Source organism: Sturnira hondurensis, unplaced genomic scaffold (genome assembly GCF_014824575.4).
Source record: "Sturnira hondurensis isolate 20B ecotype Veracruz unplaced genomic scaffold, ASM1482457v3 Scaffold0009178, whole genome shotgun sequence".
Taxonomy (NCBI): domain Eukaryota; kingdom Metazoa; phylum Chordata; class Mammalia; order Chiroptera; family Phyllostomidae; genus Sturnira; species Sturnira hondurensis.
In genome coordinates this window covers 841,747-862,732 of record NW_028081809.1, presented here as the reverse complement: position 1 = coordinate 862,732, position 20,986 = coordinate 841,747, and the positions used below count along the sequence as shown (strand labels likewise).

At 46.5% G+C, this 20,986-nt stretch overlaps 1 protein-coding gene and 1 pseudogene across 1 annotated transcript in view; both read left to right on the top strand.

Annotated features, from left to right (window-relative positions):
* The window catches only part of ACOXL (acyl-CoA oxidase like), a 263,368-nt gene that overhangs the window by 27,330 nt on the left and 215,052 nt on the right, over positions 1–20,986 (top strand).
* On the top strand, positions 220–685 carry LOC118994171 (ubiquitin-conjugating enzyme E2 L3-like; annotated as a pseudogene).

The following is a 20,986-nucleotide window of genomic DNA, read 5'->3' as shown; positions in this document are numbered from 1 at the left end:
GGAGGGAGTGTGCAGGGCAGAGGGGAATAAAGGGTGGGGGGAATGGGACAACTGTAATAGCATAATCAATAAAATATATTTTAAAAAAAAGACACATCAAGGTAAAAAACAGCCAGGTAGGGGTGCCTCAGAAAACCCAGTGTAGGGACCATAGTAGGAGGTGTTGTTGTTTACATTTAAAATGTGTGTGCCTGGGAAGGCAGCAGCACCAGACCCAAGATGGTGGCCAGCAGGAAGCTGATGAAGGAGCTTGAAGAAATCTGCAAATGTAGAGTGAAAAACTTCCATAACATCCAGGTGGATGAAGCTACTTTATTGACTTGGCAAGGGCTTATTGTTCCTGACAGCCCTCCATACGATAAGGGGGCCCTCAGGATCAAAATCAACTTTCCAGCAGAGTACCCACTCAAACAGCTGGAGATCATGTTTGAAACAAAGATCTGTCATCCCAACATCGATGAAAAGGGGCAGGTCTGTCTGCCAGTAATTAGTGCTGAAAACTGGAAGCCAGCAACCCAAACCGACCAAGTAATACAGTCCCTCATAGCACTGGTGAAAGACCCCCCAGCCCGAGCACCCCCTTTGGACTGACCTAGCTGAAGAATACTCTAAGGATTGTAAAAAATTCTGTAAGAATGCTGAAGAGTTTGCAGAGAAATATGGGGAAAAGTGACCTGTGGACTAAAATCGGCCGCAGTCGATTCCAGCGAGTGCAAGTGGGAGCAGAGACCGGGCAGTGCACTCAGACACCCCCAAAGGGGCTCTCTGTGGGAAAGGGACACGTGCCACTGCCTGCTGCCCGCTTGTGGCAGCTACTAAGTTTCTACAGTTTTCTTTTTTCCTCAAACAAATCATGATTGTATTTAATAACGCATATGCATACATGTACATATATTTCAAATGATAAAATAGTACTTTGGCTTTACGTATGGAAAACTTCCCGACAATGAAAGGTCATTCACAGTTGGCATTATGTTCAGAATTATCTTTAAATACTTAATAATCAACAGTTTTTAAAATTTATTTATTTAATTGTTGTTCAAGTACAGTTTTCTGTCTTTAGTCCCATCCCAGCCCACACACCAGTGCTCCCCACCTCCCTCCCATTTCTACCCCTCCCTTAGTTGTTGTCTATGTATCCTTTATATATGTTCCTGTAAATCCTTCCCCTTTTCCCCTGAAATTTCCTCCCCTCTCCCCTCTGGTCACTGTCTGCCTGTTCTCTATTTCAGTGTCTTTGGTTATATTTTGCTTGCTTGTTTATTTTGTTGTTTAGCTTCCTATTAAAGGTGAGATCACACAGTATTTGTCTTAATCAAAGTGGTATAGGTAACCTGTAAAGAAAGGATTAAAAATTTAAGGTGTTCTACCAAAATGTGTGTGCTGCCCCGTGCCCAGTGAGAAGCACAGTGCCTGGCCCTGCAGGATACGTGGCCCTACCAGAGTACCACACAGGGATGGGGCAGTCCTGCCTGCATAATAGGAAGTGCCCTCTGGGTCGGACTTGACCTCCCTTTGAAGAGGTGGCTGGAGCAGGAGAAGGTAAGCTGAGGAACAGGCACTTCTTGCCTGCAAGGTGGGCCCTGGGCAGGGAGGGCCTCTGTGGAACCACCTTTATTTTCTGCTTAGCAGGCTCAGAGGCAAGTTGGTGTGGTGGCTTAGAGCCCCCAACTTCTGAAGGTAGTCATTGAGAATATCACCTTCAAGAGGGTGGGATTTTTCCCTTTTTGGTCACTGTTCTCCACTCTCGACCTTGAAGAGGGACTGGCACTCAGTTAAGCACTTGTTAGTGGTGGGTAGGCTGGCTGGCTAGATGGAAGGATGGGTGGATGGATGGATGGGTACATGATGAAGGTGGAGGAAAAATTCAGTGTAGGACACAGCTCTGTGGGTATCAGATATGAGTCACTGGGGGCATTTAAAAAGTATTAAGGGCACTGGAACCCTGATCTGAATGTTTTAAAAAAATTAAAACAAACATTCTTTATTTTTATGTGTATTCCCAGGCCTTTGTTTTACAACTTTGAACTTGCCCACATGGGGCTATTTTCAGTCCAGGCAGGTGTGTATTTGGGCAGCGGCTGTTTTATCTCCTGCAGAGCCCCCTCGCTTCCGGGCTCACACTTGCAGGTTGCTCATGGGTCTGACGACATTGTCAGTGTGACTCGAGTGCTATTCTGGGCAGATGACTCCAAAGTTTGGGGACAGTTTCTCATCCTCAAGACAGCTGTGTAATAGGATGAAAGCGCCAGAGAGCAGCCCTGCTGCCCCAAACCGCAGAGGAGCTGGGTTGAGGGGAGTTCTTCCTGAGTGAGAGAAATTGATGTCATTCTCCAGCCATACAGACCTTAGCTCAGTTCCTCAAATAGACCTCTGGGCTCTAGGCAGACCATTCCTGTGCCCATGACCCTTTGACCCCTCTGTTTTTCATTCACCTGTTCTGCTGTTTCCCCAGGAAGCCCGCTGCCCTTGGGGCTGCCCTCCCTGCTGAGCTCTCCCAGCTCCTGCTTTATTGCGGCCCCAGGTGGAAGCTGGTCTGCTTCTCATTTGCTTGTTAGACTGTCAGCTATGAGAAGGCAGGGGTGTCACACACCTCTAGATGTGTGTGAGAACCTCAGTAAATACCTGTGAACTGAATCCGCCCTGTGGACATCCCAGCTCCTCACAGGCACTTTTACTGTAGTGAGGTCCAGGTGGAGGGAGGCAGCGGGCCTCTGCTGACGGCCCACAGCCAGCCAGGTGCGGTTGCTCCATGTGCATTTTCTCATGCAGAGCTCACAGAAGCTCCATCGTGGCTCCCGGTTTACAGACGGGAAGACAGACACCCCCAGGTGTGGTAGCTTGACAAGAGCAAACAGCGTGCGTGGGGCAGGGCAGTGTGGTGCCCCAGAGTGTACCTACCAAACTCCTCTTCCTAAAGACCCTCCATTTTGAGGCTGCACTGGAGGAATGCTGGACAGGCCTCAAAGCGCAACAGCTTACGTTTCTGGAAACTTCCATGCCTCTTGCTTGAGTGACCTCTGACATTTGAGCTAACCTGGTCTATGTGACATTTTGAGGGTTAAACTGTCTCCAGCTTGTGCAGGTGGCCCTAGACTCCAAGCTGACTTTTGTTCCCAGGGATGACATCACAGATCGGGTATTCTGGGCGATGGTGCTGGTGCCAGCGTGGGTTGTGTTTTCTTCATTAACTTTCATCTGGTGAGAATGTTGTAGTGAGTAGACTTTTAAAAAATATTTGCATATCTCATTTCTTTGTCCAATTAGCACAGTGAGAATGATGTCCCAGTTTTCACGCTTGAATAAATAACTGTCCTGGTATAAGACGCTAAGGGGCCGGTTCGCCTCAGTGCTTCCCCTTTCTTGTGTCTGAATTCTCAGTCAAGCTTTGTTCCAATATACACGCCAGAATTCTCTTTTAGAGAACTCATCTTTTCAGCCAGACGACACCTACTGCCATGGAATATCGCCCACATTTAGAGGGCCCTTCATCAGTGTTGTTGCTTGACCCTGAGCAGCAAAGTACACTCTGCGCCTATACTTCACTTTTGAAGTGTGTAGACTTTTAAAAAGGGAAGGGAGGAGTTAGTTCACAGAAGCCCATCTTTTATATGACCTACAGAGGGGTGAAGGGCATGACGGCATTACACGTTTTGGAGGTTAGAATACAGATACAAGTCCCTGCCCTTCTGGAGTTTTCAGTCCCGAGTAGAGAGGAATGTGCGCCTCAGAGACTCCCGGGTCGTGTCGGTGCCCGGTGAGCACACTGAGTTCCTGAGCAACCCAGGTGGCCCTGCTGCAGGTGGAGGCCAGCCTGGCGGGGCCTGCGGGCAGGCATGGAGGGGACACGGTGAGTCAGGAGAAGTGTACTTTTCAGAACACTGGAGTGGATAGCTTCCCTCAGTGCCAGGAGTGTTGTTGGTTTCTGGGCTTTGTTTTAAAGTGGAGACTTGACCAGTGGAGCCAGTATGGAAATGACCCCCAGGACAGTAAGGGTTCTGACACGAAGCCTTGCCAGGAACTGCTAGAGCACCTGGGGATGACTGGCCGGGGGGAAGAGCAGATCTCAGGGTGGACAGGCAGGAGAGTCGCTTTCCCGTAGACCGCGGCTGCCGGAGGCAGCGGGGAAGGTGTTTTGGACCAGATGATGAGGGACTTTCTTTCCTTGCCAAACAGTCTACATTTTAGTCCATTGGTAGTGGGGGGCGCTACTGATGGTTTCTAAGGAAGGAAGCAGTGAGATCTGGCTTGTGGTTCAGGGAACACCTTGGTTGGGATTGGAGAGCACAGGGGAGGAACAGGTCTGGGGAGGGAGGTGTGAATTTGTGAAAGCAGGCGGCAGTGTGGAGGTTCTGGGAGGTACTGGCTGAAGCTTCAGGCATAGGTGACATCATGTGGGAAAAGGGAACTACTAGGGACTCTGGGAAAGGCCAATATTTAAATGATAAGCTGAAGGGCATGATGCAAGAGGCGGGTCAGAGAAGCAGGAGGAAAACCAGAAGATCATAGCTTCGTGGAAGCCAGGAGGAGAGAATTTTGAGGTGTGTATGGCCAGTAATCCCACAGTAATCACCACTATTTGTTGAGGATGTTTTTTTTGTAGCGAGCCAGACAGTATGCTGATGCTTTCCATGACATCATTGTCTTCAGTTCTTACAGGAGGCCCAGAGGAAGGCACGATATTGATACTGATAGATAAGGGACTGAGGACCAGAGCTTCAGCCTTCTTGGGAGACAGAATGAGGGCTTTGGTGTGAAATAGGCTGGGTCCCACCTCTGCCCTCACTAGCTGTGTGAACTTATACAAGTTACTTGGTTCCTCTACTCTAAATAAATATAATAGGCCCATCTCCTGAGGATGGTGCAGTTCCAAGGTTGCCTTACTGTGAGTGAAGCAACAGCCCCTCCCTAGACTTTTGAAAGGTCTTGGCTATTCCCAGTATCATCCAGCCAGTCAGTAATGGAGCTGAGATTTGAACCCATATATGAATTCACATCCTGTGCTCATGCCTTCAACCAAAGGTGGTGATTTGAGCCTGGAGTTTGAATGCTTGTAGAGCTGAGGAGTGGTATTTTAGAGGTAGAAGTCACGTGAGCATGTCTGAGCCCAAAGGGGAAAGGGGAAGTAGAAAGGGAGAGATGAATGCTGCCGGAGAGTGGGGGGTGGTGACTGGAGGGAGGGTCACAGGGAGATGTATGACGTGACATTCAAATGCAGGTGAGGGATGACCCTGAAACCAAAGCTGATGTTTCTTCCTCAGAGACAGAGGACAGAAAATACGAAGGGAAGAGGACACAGGAAGTTCAAACAGGGGGAGGAAGTGTCAGCATTCTAACAGATGGTTTCTGTTCTCAGGAATGCAGGGGTGGGTCAAGGTCTGAGGACTGGGCGCTAGGGTCTGCGTGGCAACTTCAGAAGAAGAGGCTCCGTCTCCACAGCCATTGAAGGCGATGGGATGGGAAGGAGAGAGGAAGGAGGAAGAGGGCTTGGGAGACAACTGAAGACCTAGTCTTAAGTGATATGCTAGGGTATAACTCGTGTCTGTGGCTGCACCAGGCCGTGCGATGATGTAGTTTATACCCGGGACCGTGGTAGGGAAATGGGATGGTTAGGTTGGCCCAGATCTGGAATTCACCAGTTGGGTTGCACGAGGACAGAGTGTATGGCAGTGAGATGCTGGCTGCTGGGAGGCATGAATAAAAAGCCCAGGAGATGCGAGTGGGAGGAAGGGACCCTATGGTCAGAGGGCAATGTCCTTTCTTCCCCTATGGTCGGTTGCCCAGAGTATGATTAGGAACGTTTTATTTTTATGTGTAGATAGAGAGGAAGGGAGGGAGAAACAGAGGGAGGGAAACATCAACGTGTGGTTGTTTCTTGTGTGTCCGCTACTGGGGACCTGGCCCACAACCCAAGCATGTGCCCTGACTGGGAATCAAACCAGCGACCCTTTGGTTGGTGGGCCGATACTCAACACTGAGCCATACCAGCCAGGACTGATTAGAAGGAACTTTTAATGAAGAATGCATATGACATCTTGTTTCCCAGCAAATAGAACTCATCTGCACGTAAAGCTTTATGGCAAGAATGGCTGCATACTTCATACTCTGTCTATACATATCAACATTGGCTGGATTTTTACCCAAAATGTGACCATTAACACTGGGCTCGCAGAACCTCTGGGCTCAGGGACCCAGGTATAACCCCAAGCTCTTGGATCAGGCACTTGCCCAAGGAGCCCTGGTTCCTTTTACTGAAGGATGGTTTTAGAAACCAGGATTTCTGTGCTAGAATTTTTTGTTGCTACTGGAATGTTGTTGCTTCTAGGTCCTCTTAGTTGTTAGAGCAGGGGGAACATGCTTGTGTAATAACCTGTGTCTGTGCAGATATTGATGGATATGTATCCGTTTGCATCTGTATTATGTTAAATACAATGTCATACCGATATCTCAGTTATAGTCCATTACCAGGCAGATCATCCCACCCCCCCACCCCCCAACCTTGTGTGTCTGTAGCTTCCTGCTCCAGCAGCGAGAAACCTGGCCCCAGCCATCTGCCATCTACTTAATTGGTCAGTGCCGGCACACATGCACAAGGGTGGGCAAAAGAATACAAATGAGTAATACAACAATAATTAATAATAAAACAAGAATAAACTGTTTCTCGCACTCACAGCTGTGAGCCTACGTTTGCCCGTCCCTGGGGAGTGACTTCGTCTAGCACAGGGAGCCGAGTCTGGCGTGCAGTGCTCTTGTTCAGTTTGTGCTGCCTTTAGTCCTTGCTCCGGAAGGTGCCTCTGTCCAGGGCATGCCTGCATCCCCGCCCCCTTCAGTGAGATTGTTTCATCCTTTGTGATGCAGGTAGATTATTTTGCATTCCATTCTCAGATTCCCTTGTCAATTTCAAGTGATTTTTTACAAAAAATTGTATATATCGTTTCACTGTTTGTACTGTCGAGTTCTATGAGTTTTGAAAAAGTTATCTGCTGTGACAGTATCACACAGAACAGTTTCATCACCCTCAAGTCCATACTTTACTTCTTCTTCTTCTCCCCCAGACCTATGGCAACTACTAATTTTTTACCAACTGTATAGTTTTGCCTTTTCCAGAAGGCAAAATCATATAAATAGAATCATGCAGCATGTAACCTTTCAGACTGGCTTCTTTCACTTAGCAATCTGTATTTAAGATTCCTACATGTTTTTGCATGACTTAATAACTTGTTCCTTTTGATTGCTGAATAGTATCGTACTATATAAATGGACCGCAATTTGTCTATCTGTTCATCCATTGAAGGACATCTTGGTTGCTTCCAGATTTTGGTGATTATAAATAAGGCAATAGACGTTTGCATGCAGGTGTTTGTGTGGATGTAAGTTTTCAAGTCATGCAGGTAAACACCTAGGAACTCTAATGCTGGATTACATAATAAGACTGTTTATCTTTGTAAGAAACTGCCAAATTGTCTTCCAAAGTAAGTCGATCAATTTGTATTCTCACCGGCAATGAACGAGAGTTTCTGCTGCTCTGGATCCTTGGATCCTTGCCAGCAATAGTCAGTATTTTGGATTTTAGCCATTCTGATAAGTGTATAGTAGTAGCTAACTGTTTTTTTAAAGATTCTATTTATTTGTTTTTAGGAAGAGGGGAGGGAGGGAGAAAGAGAGGAAGAGAAACATCGACTGGTTGTCTCTTGCACTGGTTGTCTCTCCACCAACCAGGGACCTGGCCCTCAACCCAGGCATGTGCCCTGACTGGGAACTGAACCAGCAACCCTTCAGTTCACAGGCCGATGCTCAATCCACTGAGCCACACCAACCAGGGCTAACTGTTGGTTTAATTTTCATTTGCCTGATGATATGTGAGGTTGAGCATCTTTTCATGTGCTTATTTGCCCTCTGTATATTTTTTTGTTTTGGTGGGTGTTTCGTCAGATCTTTTGCCCATTTTTTGATTTTGTTTGTTTTCTTATTGAGTTTTAAAAATTCTTTGGATAGTTTGGATATCAGTCTATTATCAGGTATGTGTTTTGCAAAGATTTTTTCCTAATTTGTGGCTTTTCATTCTCTTAACAAAGTATCTTTGACATCGCAGAAGTTTTTAATTTTAATAAAGTTTATTTATTTTTTTCTTTCCTGGATTGTGCTTTTGGTGGCATACCTAAAACTCTTCACAAACCCAAGGTCATGTAGATTTTCTTCTATTTTTTTCCCTAGTAATTTTATGGTTTTGCAGGCTTGTGAGCCATTGTTGAATTAATTTTGTTTAAGGGCGAAAATCTGTGTCTCACTCCCCCTTTTCCCCACTGCTGCACATGGATGTTCCACTGTTGCTCCTTTCTTGCTTGAATTGCCTGTGCTACTTTGTCAAAACTCAGTTGACTGTATTCATGCGAGGCTATTTCTTGGGCTCTCTGTTCCATTTCATTGACCTCTGTGTCTCCTCTTTCTATAATACCAAACTATCTTGATTATTGTAGTCTTTTAAAAATTTATTTTTAAAGGCTGTATTTAATTTATTTTTAGAGAGAGGGGAAGGGAGGGAGAGAGGGAGAGAAACATTGAGGTGTGAGAGCTACATTGATCAGTTACCTCTTGCACATCCCCCACTGGGGACCTGGCCTGCAACAAAGGCAGGTGCCCTGACTGGGAATCGAATTGGCGACATTTTGGTCCACAGGTTGGCGCGCAATCCTCTGAGTCACATCGGCTGTGGCTGATTACTGTAGTCTTGAAATTAGTTGGTGTGACTCCTTCAACTTTGTTCTTCTTTTCTATTTTGGCTATTCTAGGTTCTTTGCCTTTTCATATAAATTTTGGAATCACTTTGTCATTATCTATAAACTAACTTGGTGGGAACTTGACTGGGATTGCTTTGGGATCTCAAGAATTGACATATTAACAGTATTGAGCCTTCTCATACATGAGCATAGAATATCTCTCCATTTATTTATATCATCATTGATGTTTGTTTTAACATCTTTTTTCTCCCTCTCTTGGATAATTTATACTGATCTATCTTCAAGCTCATTGACTCTGCTTTTGGTATGTATGCTATGCTATTAAGCCCATTCAGTGAACTTTTATTTTGAGAGAGATAAATTTTCCATACAGAAGTGTTTGTTTCTTGTTTTTATCCTCTATTTCTCTGCTGAGATTTCCCATCTTTTCTTTAACTAGAGCATATTTTCCTTGGTCTCTTGGAGTAAGCTCATAATAATGAAGGGGACCCCCAAAACCCAGAATTATCTTCTGGAGGATGGGCCCCTTGTCGTACAGGTTTCTCTCTCTAGGTGAGTGTTCTAGGAACCCATCTGTGTCAGTGCACCAGCTGGCACTGTTGGAAGAAGCTTTGTTTGGCTGCAGTGATTTTGTTTTGAAGGCCCTTTCAACACTTTTACCCATTTCACGATGGGTGATTGCAAGCACACCTGCCTACACTATGCTGAGTGTTCAGTGATTTCTGACTAAAAACAGCATGGCCCCCATTCCCACCTTCCCTGTTCACCCAATCTCTCCCTAAGCGACTACCCGTCCCCTGCCCTCGAAAAAAAAGTCTCAAAGGACAGTGATTGCCGATGGGGAAGAGGTGGAACAAAACACACAGAAGCACAAAAAGGCATCAAAATCAATGGGTTAAAAAACCGTATTGAGCAGTGGAAAAAGTCTCGATAGGTTGCATCCAATGGAGAGCACTTTGGAGGTGACTGAGGTTTAAACACGAGAGAATACTTACACAATTTTTAATAAATAAATTCTGTTTGGGGGTCTTCCCTCATGTGCTCGAGTGCCCCTGTCTGATAATTCCAGTATCTGGGGTACTCAAGAGCGGGCACTCGTGGGCAGTGTTTCTCTTGGGAACGGGTTACATTTACCCGATTCTCTCTAAATTGGGTAACTTTGAATTATCTTCTGGTCGTTGTGAATTGCGAAGGTTATTTTTGGGAAACTGCGAGTTATGTTATATTCTTCTCAAGAACACTGATGGTTTATTTTAGCAGACAGTTAACCTGGTTAGACCCAAGGGCTAACCTTGAACTCTGTCTTCTCTTCTGTGGGTTCAGGTCTCATTCGATTCTTTAAGGCTTTGCTGTACTTCTTTGTCCTATGCATGTTAGTGAGTGGTCACCTGAGAATCACCGAGAGTCCAGGCACAGAATTAGAGGTCATGCTCTGCTCTTTCCTGTGTGGGGGATCTTCCTCACACTCCAGGGGCCGTATTTGCCTTTGCTTCTTTTCCTAGTTCCTCCAGCCAGAAAGGTTTTTCCTCAGAGTTTTAGTCACTCATGCTTTCAGGGCAAAAAACAGGAAAAAAACCAACAAAAATCCAGGAAAGTCACCCTGTGCCAGTTGCTATTTCAGTTTTTTTCTGACACGTCTCCACAACCTGACTGCTTGTTTTCACTCTTAAGTATACTCATCAATTTTGTAGTTGTTTTATTTTCCCGTGAGTTTGTAGCTCTTACCTGTGGGAGTGTCGGTCTGCAGAGGGCTCCCACTGGTGTACTGGAAGCAAATTTCTCTCTGCTTTCTTCCCCTGATGCCGTTTCTTGGAGCTCTTTCCGAGGTCGTACTTAGACGACTTCCTCAGTGTTTTTAGTAGTGCATGGCAGTCCATTAACTGGACCCCTCTGGGGGACATTTGTGCTGTTTCTCAGGTTCTGCTTTTTCAGACAGTGCTACATTCGATGTCCTTGTACCCCTATATGTTGTTCTGAGGTCTTGGGACCTCAGGCAAAGTTCTACTTGAAATCCTGAAAAATATTCATGTTCTTGGGAATGGCATGATTTCTGCTTCCTTCCGTGATTGACTGGAGGCCTGGGCCATGTTTCTGGGCCACTCCTCCAGGGGCAGGAAGGCATTGAGGAGGGGAGAGGTGATGGGGAGTGAGAGTGTTTCAGAAGTCTCAGAGATCGGTCCGGAGCCCTCATCCGAGAGGAGTTAGGGCCAGCTGATGCCAAAGTGACACCCCCACAAAACTGAGTGTTTTGTTAATTGCCCATGTTTACATTGGTTATTTATCAGCAAAAAATGAAAGTTATCTTTGGACAAAAATACAGCACATTCATCTAACAAAACAGGTACTGTAATTGTATGGCATTTATTCAGAACAATGAAAACTTCTGTTCATGCAAATACTTGCACACAAATGTCCATAGCAGCTTTACTTAGAGTAGCCTCAAGTGCAAATGACCCGGATGTCCTCCAGCAACAGACTGACTGCGGCAGTACGGCCATGCTGTGGGGCAGTACTCAGCAGTCCAAAGGAATGGACTACAGGGACCCCGGGGTGAGCCCTCGGGGAATTATGTGGGCTGGAAAGATGTAATCCCAAAAGGTTTACATATTGCATGGTTTCTTTTATATAACATTCTTTTTTTAAAAAAATATTTATTTATTTATTTTTAGAGGGGAAGGGAAGGAGAGGAAGAGAAACATCAAGAGAAACATATGTTTCAAGAGAAACATATGGTTGCTTCTCGTGCATCCCCTGCTGGGAAATGGTCCCTGCCGGGAACTGGCCTGCAACCCAGGCATATGCCCTGACTGGGAATCGAACCGCGATCGTCTGGTTCGCAGGCCCGCGCTCAATCCACTGAGCTACACCAGCCAGGGCTTATATAACATTCTTGAAATGACAAAACTGCAGGAGTAGAGTAGAGATGAATGATTGCCAGGGTCAGACAGTAGGCGAATGTGGGAGTGAAGTGGGTGCATTGATAAAAGGGCAGCGTTAGGGACAGGAGTGTCCTGTAGCTTGACCGCGTTCATGTCACCACACTCTGTGACACTGCACCATCGTTTTGGGGGTTCACCGCTGGGTAAGGGTGCACAGGGCCTCCCCACTGTATTTCTGTGTGCCTTCCAATGTCCAATAACGTAGGTGGACCGGCAGTTTTCTTGGGATAAATAGTTTAATTTAAACATTTTTTTTCTTTTTCAGTAATGGATCCACTGTCTTTTAACAGCTGCTTTCATATGTCATGGAATGTGCATTGTAGCCCACGTCCCATATGTCTGGGTGAAGGGAATTTGTGTTTGTCTGTATATTTGTTTTGTGTAATTTTTTTTTTGGTAAAAAATTAGGTAGAGGAGAAAGTAGGTAAAAGCTAGAAGGAAGAAAAGTTTCTTCTTGCTTTCCAACAAGTTTCTTAGAACTATTTTTGTGCTTTACATTAAAAAGACGTTTCCTTTCCTGGGAGTCTCCCTGTTGACTCTGGTGGGGCCTGGGGGTCAGCACGGGTCAGCAGGCTGTGGCAGCGTCTCTCAGCTCTGTGACAGGCTGTGAAAGGCGTTTCATTTTTTGGCACTAATGACCAAATCTACCTTAGAAATGCCCTCAAATGCTTTTGTTATTGGCTGTATTGGAGAGTGGCACCTGCTCTTTCTCTTTAGTCCCTTGCACATTTCCTTTCTTCTCTTCAGCCTCTTCCTCCTCCCTCGACCTGCTCTGCCGTAGTTAAATTTTTCACAGAAGCTGTATTTGCCCTGAGAGTCCGGGAGTGGGCCGGGTCCCGCCCTGCATGCCGCGGGTGTACACAGCACCCTCGTCTGTGTCATGCTGGTTCTCTGTGAATGGAAGGTAGGCTTTCTAGGAAGAGCGTGTGCTTTATTCATACCACCCATTCATATCAAGAGAAGCAAGGAAACCAGAATCCACAATTATTTTTCTTGAAACCTAAGACTTAAAAAATACGTTTATGGACAAGCTGTATTAATCCAGCCACTCCTGACTGTTGGAGGTAATGGTCGGGCAGCCCTATTTCTGCAGCTCTGGGGGCCAGACACACACAGCTGAGTGACTGGGTCCTGCTGCATGCTGACTGTGCTGCCACACAGGGGGAGGGGCCTTGGCCACTTAATGACAACGACAAAGACAGTGGCTTCCTAAAGCCCTTACTGTTGCTGCACCTGCAAGCTTCCTTTCTCCTTTCTACTGGGGGTGAATTTACTGTCCTCTCCCTGCAGAGTGGGGCTCAGAGGTTGAGAGCAGGAGGGTGCCTTGACCTGCCAGCGCCTTGAGGCTCTGGTCCCTGGAAAGGGCCTAGCAGAAGGGGTGCAAGGAGCTGTCACTGTGGGGGCAACAACTCAAGGCTCACAATGCCTTTAATTTGGGCAGGTTGGGGACACCACAAGTCCCTGTGGAAACCGTCTCCATGCCTCCCCATCAGTGCCCTAACTTATAGTCCGAAAAGATGACACCTAGCTTAGGTTCTAGGGGACAGAAGGAGAAGCAGCAGCACAACTGGTCTGACTCCTTCAGTTGTTTGGGGTTTGAGACTTAAAAACAACGTGTTTCCTTAGGCTGGTTAAACAGCCACCGCCTACCTACAGTTCAGTGCTAGCTCAGTGCAAGTTTCCATTGACTTAGCAACTTGTCTTTTGCGTCAGGTCTTAAAAGTTTTTGCTCTGAATTAACCAGGTTTCTGACAAATCTGGAAAGGGCCTACATAGTATACATAGTCCCTTTAAATTTTTCCTAAACTTAAAACATTCTCAAAACAAACAAACAAACAAACAAACAAACAAACAAAACATTTTCTGTCTCTCTCTCTTTATATTTAACTTTAAGGGACAAGAAAGATCAGAAAATAAACTCAACAATGAAATGAACACAAAATAAATCAATAATTAAAATATGCCATTTCCCCCCCTCCTGCCTTTCCTGCTGTCTTCCTTCTTTCTTGATGGGAATGGCAGAGAGGAGTTTGGGACAGGGTTGGTGGTGCCTGTGAGGCTGGCCCAGGACTCTCAGCAGCATCCTGTGGACCCCACAGGGCGTGTCCAGCCCTCCCTGCCGAATGGGTGACCCCTTGGGTGCACCAGGAGGCCTGTTTCCCAAAGTGTCACCCAGGGGGGCAGAACTCACAGTGGCTGCAATCCCTGACATTGAATGTAGGACACTGAAATGACGTTAAAAGGGCGTGAAATGAAAATAGCTTTCTTGTGAGCTGCCCGATCGTTATCATCATCATCTTAGCACTTAGTAGGAGTTCGTCTGTGCCAAGCACGCTGCTATGTTCTTTCTATGCACGGTCTCATTCAGTGCTCCCTAAAATTGACCCCTGGCTGAAATACCCCCTGATTCAGTAGGTCTAGGTCAGGGCCTGAAATCTGCATTTCTCACTAGTTTCCTGGAGATGCTGAGACTGCTGCTGGTCCTCCTCTCTGAGCTCTAAGTTAATCTGCTTAAAACAATGCACGAGGCAGGTAACATTATCCCCATTTTACAATGAGGAAACAGCAAGAAAAGTCATGGGACTCGACCACAAAGCTCATTGCAACTGACCATATCTGTTAGTTCAGCTCAGTTAGTTTGTCTGAGGGACTAGCAAGTGCCTGGGAAAGCCCTGGACAGATGCCCTTGCAGCCCTAGTGGGTTGTGGTGTGTGTGTGATGGGGCTTTTGAGAGTCAGGGGTGGAGGGTGAGGAAGCTCAGGGGTCCTGCCCGGGGTAGGCCCTGCTCTGCAGGGGTGGTAGGGGCAGCCAACGCTGGTGTTATCTGGAGAGCCCGTGAATCACTTGCTCCCACCCCACTCCTGGTGCCACCACACCTGGCTCCCACTGGTGGGCTTCTGTCCACGCCACGCCTCCTCTTCTCCCCTCATGCCCCTTTTCTGTATTTCCTGGAAAATGGGGAAGGAATAGTAAAAAAAAATGAGAAAGCAGGAGGATAATAAACAAGCTTTTTGAGTTTATTTCATGATGTTACACTTTTGAGTTTATTTCACGAACCCTGAAACTAAAAGAAACCAAAGAAACCAAAGAAAACCAAAGAAAAAGGTCCACATTAGTGCAGGAAAGAGAGGGAAGACTCAGAAAGTGTACAGAAGCTTTTTTAAGATTTGCCACAAACTCATTAACTCAGATCCGAATCTTTGAAAGGCTGAGCAGAGGCGCACACAGCAGTGGCCAGTGGGGGCGGGGGGTGGGGGCGGGATGGGGGGTGAGGGGGTGTAGAGAGAAGCTGCAGACGGGTGGCCTGCTGGCTGAATTCCACTGACATGTTTTCTTTGGCTCATGCAATACTTGAAAAATATTCAAATCAATTTAAAATGTGGGAGTTTTCACAACAAAACCCTTGGTTTTGAGCCTTTCCTGAGGGGCGAGGAGTGGCAGTGTCAGGGCTGCGGCGGGCGGTCGGTGAATGCGGGACTCTGGGAGACATGGCCCCGCCAGCACACCGCCCCTGGTCTGGGGCGTTGTTGGGAGCGATGCTAGCGGGTGGCATCCGGGTCACCAATTCTGGACCCCTCCCCGCCCCTGCCCCTGGCAGCCTGCGCATGTGAGAGCACAGTGGTGCTGGGAGCGCCGCAGCCCCTGAGCAACAGACTCACAGTGGCTGAGGCGCCCTTGGTGGAGGAGGCGCCAGGCGAGAGGCAGTGACCGTGCACGGACACGCAGGGAGCTTCCCTGCTGCCGCCCGAGACCGTGTCAACTGCTTCTTTCCTTTAAAGAAATTTAAAATGTGTTTTCTAAAATTATTGAGATTATCTTATGAGATCCATGCCGTCTATTCGGTACTTTATAGGGCGTATCTGGCCACAGCTGGAGTACTTCTGGGTGTTTTATGGCAAATTATTCTCGGATTACCCTCTAATGCAGGAAGGCCTGCCTGTTGTCTGAGCTCCCTGGGTCATACAGAACACGCCCGGACCTGACACAAAGCAGCTGCCTCCACCAGCTGTTCCAGAAACAGAGCATTTTAAGGCCGAAGCAGCAGGAAAAAGGATTTTGTAGCTGGTGGAGATTTTGAAAAATGTTAAATTACTCTTTCCTTGCCATTAAAGTGTGATGTAATTTTGTTACTAACAAATTGTGTATATCTGAAAAGAAGTACTCCAAATGGGGGTTGCGAAGTGCTTTCTGACAATACAACACAGTATGTTCGGGGGGGTGTCAGCTCAGAACTCCCACTGACCTCCCTGTCCCTGGGCCTCAGCCCTGCTGGGCTGGGGTCAGGGGTCCAACCCCTGGCCCCCCTCCCTCTCCTCTGGGTCCCTGCTGAGACCAGCAACAAAAGGGTCAATTGTCTGAGGCCTCCCTTTGTCTCTGGGGCTCTGTGAGCCTCCTTGAATGCCAAAATGGGGTATGAATGCCTGTACTTATGTGTATGTGCCAGTGCACATAGATGTGCATGTGAGTATTGTACATGCATGCATTTGCACAAGCACATGCAAACACGTGCTTTCCACCACACACAATATATGTATTAGCACACACATGCACATATGCATGCATGCCCGGGCAACGCATGCATATGCGCACACATGCACATGCACACACTCCACCCAACACATGTGCAATGTGTGCATACATGTGATTTGGGCATGCGCGTGCATGCATACACATGTGTGCTGCCTGTGTGTGCGCACACACACAGTAGTGAGACTTGCTTAAAGCATTTCTGAGTTGCTGATGATTCTTAGTGGAGCCTGACTGGCTGATAGATGTTCCTCAGGCACAATTACTTTTCCTGGTATGTGCTATGGTACAGAAGCCTCAGAACCTTCCATGCTCCCTCTCCCCTCCAGGGTAAGATAATGTACCGGAGTAAGGAGCAGGCATGAGAGGCTCCTTGCACAGCTTACTGGCTTCCCCTGCCTGTTTTAATCTGGGTTTCATGGTGAGGCTCACAAGGGCTTTTCCAGAATGCTCCAGCACCTTCTTAAGGCTTTCTAATTGAAGTTAGTGTATTCTGTGTGGGCTTATGTGCAGCTATATTTGCAGAATGACTGGATGCTCCATTCCCATCCACCCCCAAAGCTGGTTCCCCCCTGGCTCTGGCACCTCTGCATGGGTTCTGGCCACCTTGCTTCCCAGCGCAGCTTTGCCAGCCTGTGCTCACAGAGGCCTGCGCATGCTCTGGCCGGCCTGTGTGACAGGATTCATACTTTTTTCCTTAACAGAGATGTCTTTTAAAAAATGACAATAAAACACATAGGATCAGAAGCCAATAAAAGACTAATAAAAATGCTGAATTGAAACTCACCTCTGTGAAGGGTTTATCTGCAAACCCTGCTCAGACAGCACAGCTGCCGTTTGACAACTTGCTCTTTGTTTTCTTGACTCTGTCCTTCAGGTGCCCGTTTCTTCCCTTGCTCCAGTAAGGGCTTGTCTTTCCACTGTGGGCAAGCCACCAAGGAAACAGTCCTCCAAAGCTTATCCAGATATCCAATCAGTAAAATTATCTTGTGATTAGCCTAACTGTAAGCCAGAACTGCTTAACCCTAGGAAACATAAAAATTACCCAGCACATTAGATCTACAAATTGCTCATCTTGACCTTTGGCTGCAGATTCTGTTTTTATTTCATTCCCAAAATAATTTCTTCCTTGTTCTTTAAGTTTTTGATTGTCCCAAGGCAACCTCCTCTGCTGTTGGCTGAAGTGGCTTAGTTGAGATATGTCATCACCTAAATTCAGGTGAGCGTGGCACAATGTCAACTCGATGTACATTTCACGCTTCACCCTGAGACATGTGTTTTGTAAAGCTGAGCCTGCCCTTGCAGCCTGCTGGTGGCTCATCATTGGTAGTTCTGCACTTGGAGCATATACAGGGATGACAGCAGCTGGATTCTTCTGGAGCTGAGCAGTTCACACAGTAGCAGGGGGATTCTGTGTATGTCACGCTGAAGCAGAGCATTGGGCTTTCTCATCTCAGCGATGATTTTACTTCTAACTCTCTCTTCCCTACCCCTTCCACCCCCCATCTTCTAGGACTCTCCTGTAACCTTGCAGGACCCTGGATAGTGTCACAAAAGTCACTCCACCTCTGTGGGGGTAACATTAAGGAAATCAGCAATGATGTATTTGGGGACGTGAACGTGCAGCTTAGAGAGACTTTTTACCTGGAAATGATACTATCAGTGATGCTTAGGATTTTAACTGCTGTGAGTACCTTCAACTAGTGATGTTGTTATTCAAACACAAGTGGGTGAATGAGACTCATGCAGTTGTTGTCATGGCTGGTGTTTTTTACATGATGAGATACTTTCAAAGTTCCTAAAAATTTCCTAAAATTTAGATTTTGGAATGTGACATTTTAATAAATGGGGTATTGCCTTATGTAGAGGGGAAGTTTTTATTTATAGTTTTCCTGTTAGGCAGTTTGCACACATGCACACACACAGATATTAACACAAATACAGAAAAATGGTTCAATCTTTACATTCATCCTGTTAGAAAATAATAATTTTGCCCATTTTACAGTTGTGAACACTGAGTCTCTGAGAGCTTAAAGAACTTGCTGACACCCATGCAGTTAGCAGTTGAAATGGTTGGCCTGACTCTTCTGTGATCCACTACTGGTTTTGTGTGAACAAGCTGGGCCCAGGCCTTGTGGTTAGACCCCTAGCTGTGCTTGAGAAGTTCCACAGCACCTGCAAAGTGAAGAGGGAATCACAAGGTCGCCTCAGTCTCCACTTGTTCCGTGCTTAGCAAACATGCACTAGATCGCAGGCTCACTGCCCTGCTGTCTTCAGAGCTGTTGCCAGTTGGAATCAAGCTTACTGGGTCAGTGTGAGCCCTCAGCAGGGCTCTGGCCCAGGTGGTCAGTCCCCTGGGCGGAGGGGCAGAGGACAGTGTTACTCTCCTAATGCAAACCTCAGAGACAGTGCACGTGGCAGTTCCATCCCCGTCTGTGCTTTGAATCTCAAGAGTGGAGAGAACCCTATTTTGCTCCTAGGAACAGAGAGTGGTGGTCACCCCAGGCTAGGGTAGGGAGTTGGGGGGGGTGTTGGTCAAACGTACAAACTTCGAGTTTTAACATGAATAAGTTCCAGGGGTCTGGTGCGTGGCGCGGTGACCAGAGCTAACCAACTGCATTGTACATCGAAAGTTGCCGGGAGTAGATTGTAAGTGTCCTCACTAAATAAAGACAACCATGTGAAGTGAGGGAGGGTCAGTGGGCGTGGTGACGTACGGCGGTTACGTAGTGCGCGCGCAAGTCTATCACTGAGACGCGCACTTTAAACATGTACAGCTTTATTTGTCAACTATACCTCAATAAAAAAGTTTTTAAAACATTTAAAGAAACAAAATAAGCAGAAAAAAAGAATCCTGCTTTGGAAGTCTCTCTTGAGGAGAGACACCTTCCGTATAATCCATAATGAAATATTGGAGAACTCTTTTAAGACCTTTTCAAAATGTGACTGTCCTCTAAAAGCTAGGTTGAAACTAAACATCTATTATTAAACTGTGTCATTTATGAAGAATTAGCAGTGGGATATAATAGCAAATGTTTGAAAATCATTGACCAAATTAAATTTTTTTTCTGTGGATTCAGCATATTCTTGATATTTGCGACAGCCAAAGGTAAGGTTTTCCTTTTTTAAAGGAAACTACTTACTGGTTTAACTGTTGGTTGGCTTGCACGTGCAGGATTTTGAGCTTCATATTGGTGGTCTCTCTACCCATGGTGTCAGGACCACGGCAATTGGATGAAATTATTGTAATTGGTTGGCAAGAGTTAATCACTATTTGGAGGAAGCAGATTTTTACATAAAGGGGTTGGTAGTAGCATGTTGCTTTAAAATTTTTAAAATTTTTTTATTGATTTTTTAGGGAGAGAGGGGAAGGGGTGGGAGGGAAGGAGACAGAGAAGAGAGAGGGAGAGAGATTTTTAGAGAACCGGTGGGACATCCCTCACGTATGCACCCCGAAGGCCTGGGAAAGCAGCCACCTGTCTCTGCGAAGACCTACGGGTCCCTCTTCCTAGGAAAGCTCAGATCTCGCTCTCACTTGTTTGGGCAACAAAATGTGCCCTTCTCTTTGGGGGTGAGGCTTACGCTGCCTTGGCTCTGAGGAGAGTCCTAACTTGTGCCGCACTCAGTCTGTTTGTCTGTGTGGAGCTTGAGGAGAAAGCTTTCTTTTTAGTAATTTGTCACAAAACCAAGGACTTTTGTTCACCCATCAGCCTTTTTGCATCAGGGACCAGGTAAGAGAATGGACTAGGATAGACTTGAGCGGGGTGCAGGCCGGATGGTCCCTTTGTCTCCGGGCTCATTGCTTTGTTTGGGAAAGGAGGATGTCTTTTTCCCACCATCTGGGCAACCATTTGGATGCGCCTCCTCATGGGAGGGGGGAGGGGGTGTGCTCTGGAAGGGAGCTCTTGGCTCGAATTGTAAACAACTTTACCTCTGGTCCCCTTTCCCGCAGCAATCTAGCCTTGCTGAAGGAATGTGGTTACGGGTTCAAGCCATAGCCCTGCAGGAGCTAAGGATAGGGGTGCGTTGGTGGCAAAGGCAAAGGCAGATGCTGATTTTAGACAGGGCAGAGCTTTGTTCTTTCTGTGCCCACATTTATGGAAAATGCCACTGTTTCTATGGCTGTCTAGTGTCACTGAGCTATCATTTATCATGCTCAAGCATTCTGTGGGTCAGAGGTGACAAAGTTCATCACTACTAATCTAATGCCAATAGAAGTCCCCAGTCTGGTGTATAGTAAATGGAGAGACTTTATTCAGGTGAACATTGCAAACCAAAAAAATACAGTCTCTGGAGGAAACTCGAAAGCGTGCTCCCCTTGGTAGGAGCTGGGGAGGCTGCTTATATAGAGAATGTGCTCACCCTGATTGTCCATTTTATGCAAATGAAGGATCCAAATGCATATAATTTGATTGGTTCACATAGCACTGTCTTGATTGGCTGGAAGCAGATATCTTCAATGTTTGTTGTGGAGCCATTCTGATTGGCCAGTAAAAATGCAAATGAGAATATGGTTGTACAGCTCCAACTGGTCAGCTGACACATGTCTCAGCCCATGGGACAAAAAGTGGTTCCAGGAAGACCTTTATGAGGATTGACTCAGATGGCAGTAGCACAATGCAGAAGGCTGGCAGCCCCATCTGTGGCTTTTCTCCTAGAAGCAATGTGGTGCTTCTGACAAAAATGGCTGCTAGATTCTGGCTATGAATTTGAACTCAGTTACCCACAAGGAGTCTTTTTTAGCGTATATATTCTTTCTCGGGGTTAACAAGGATTTGGAAA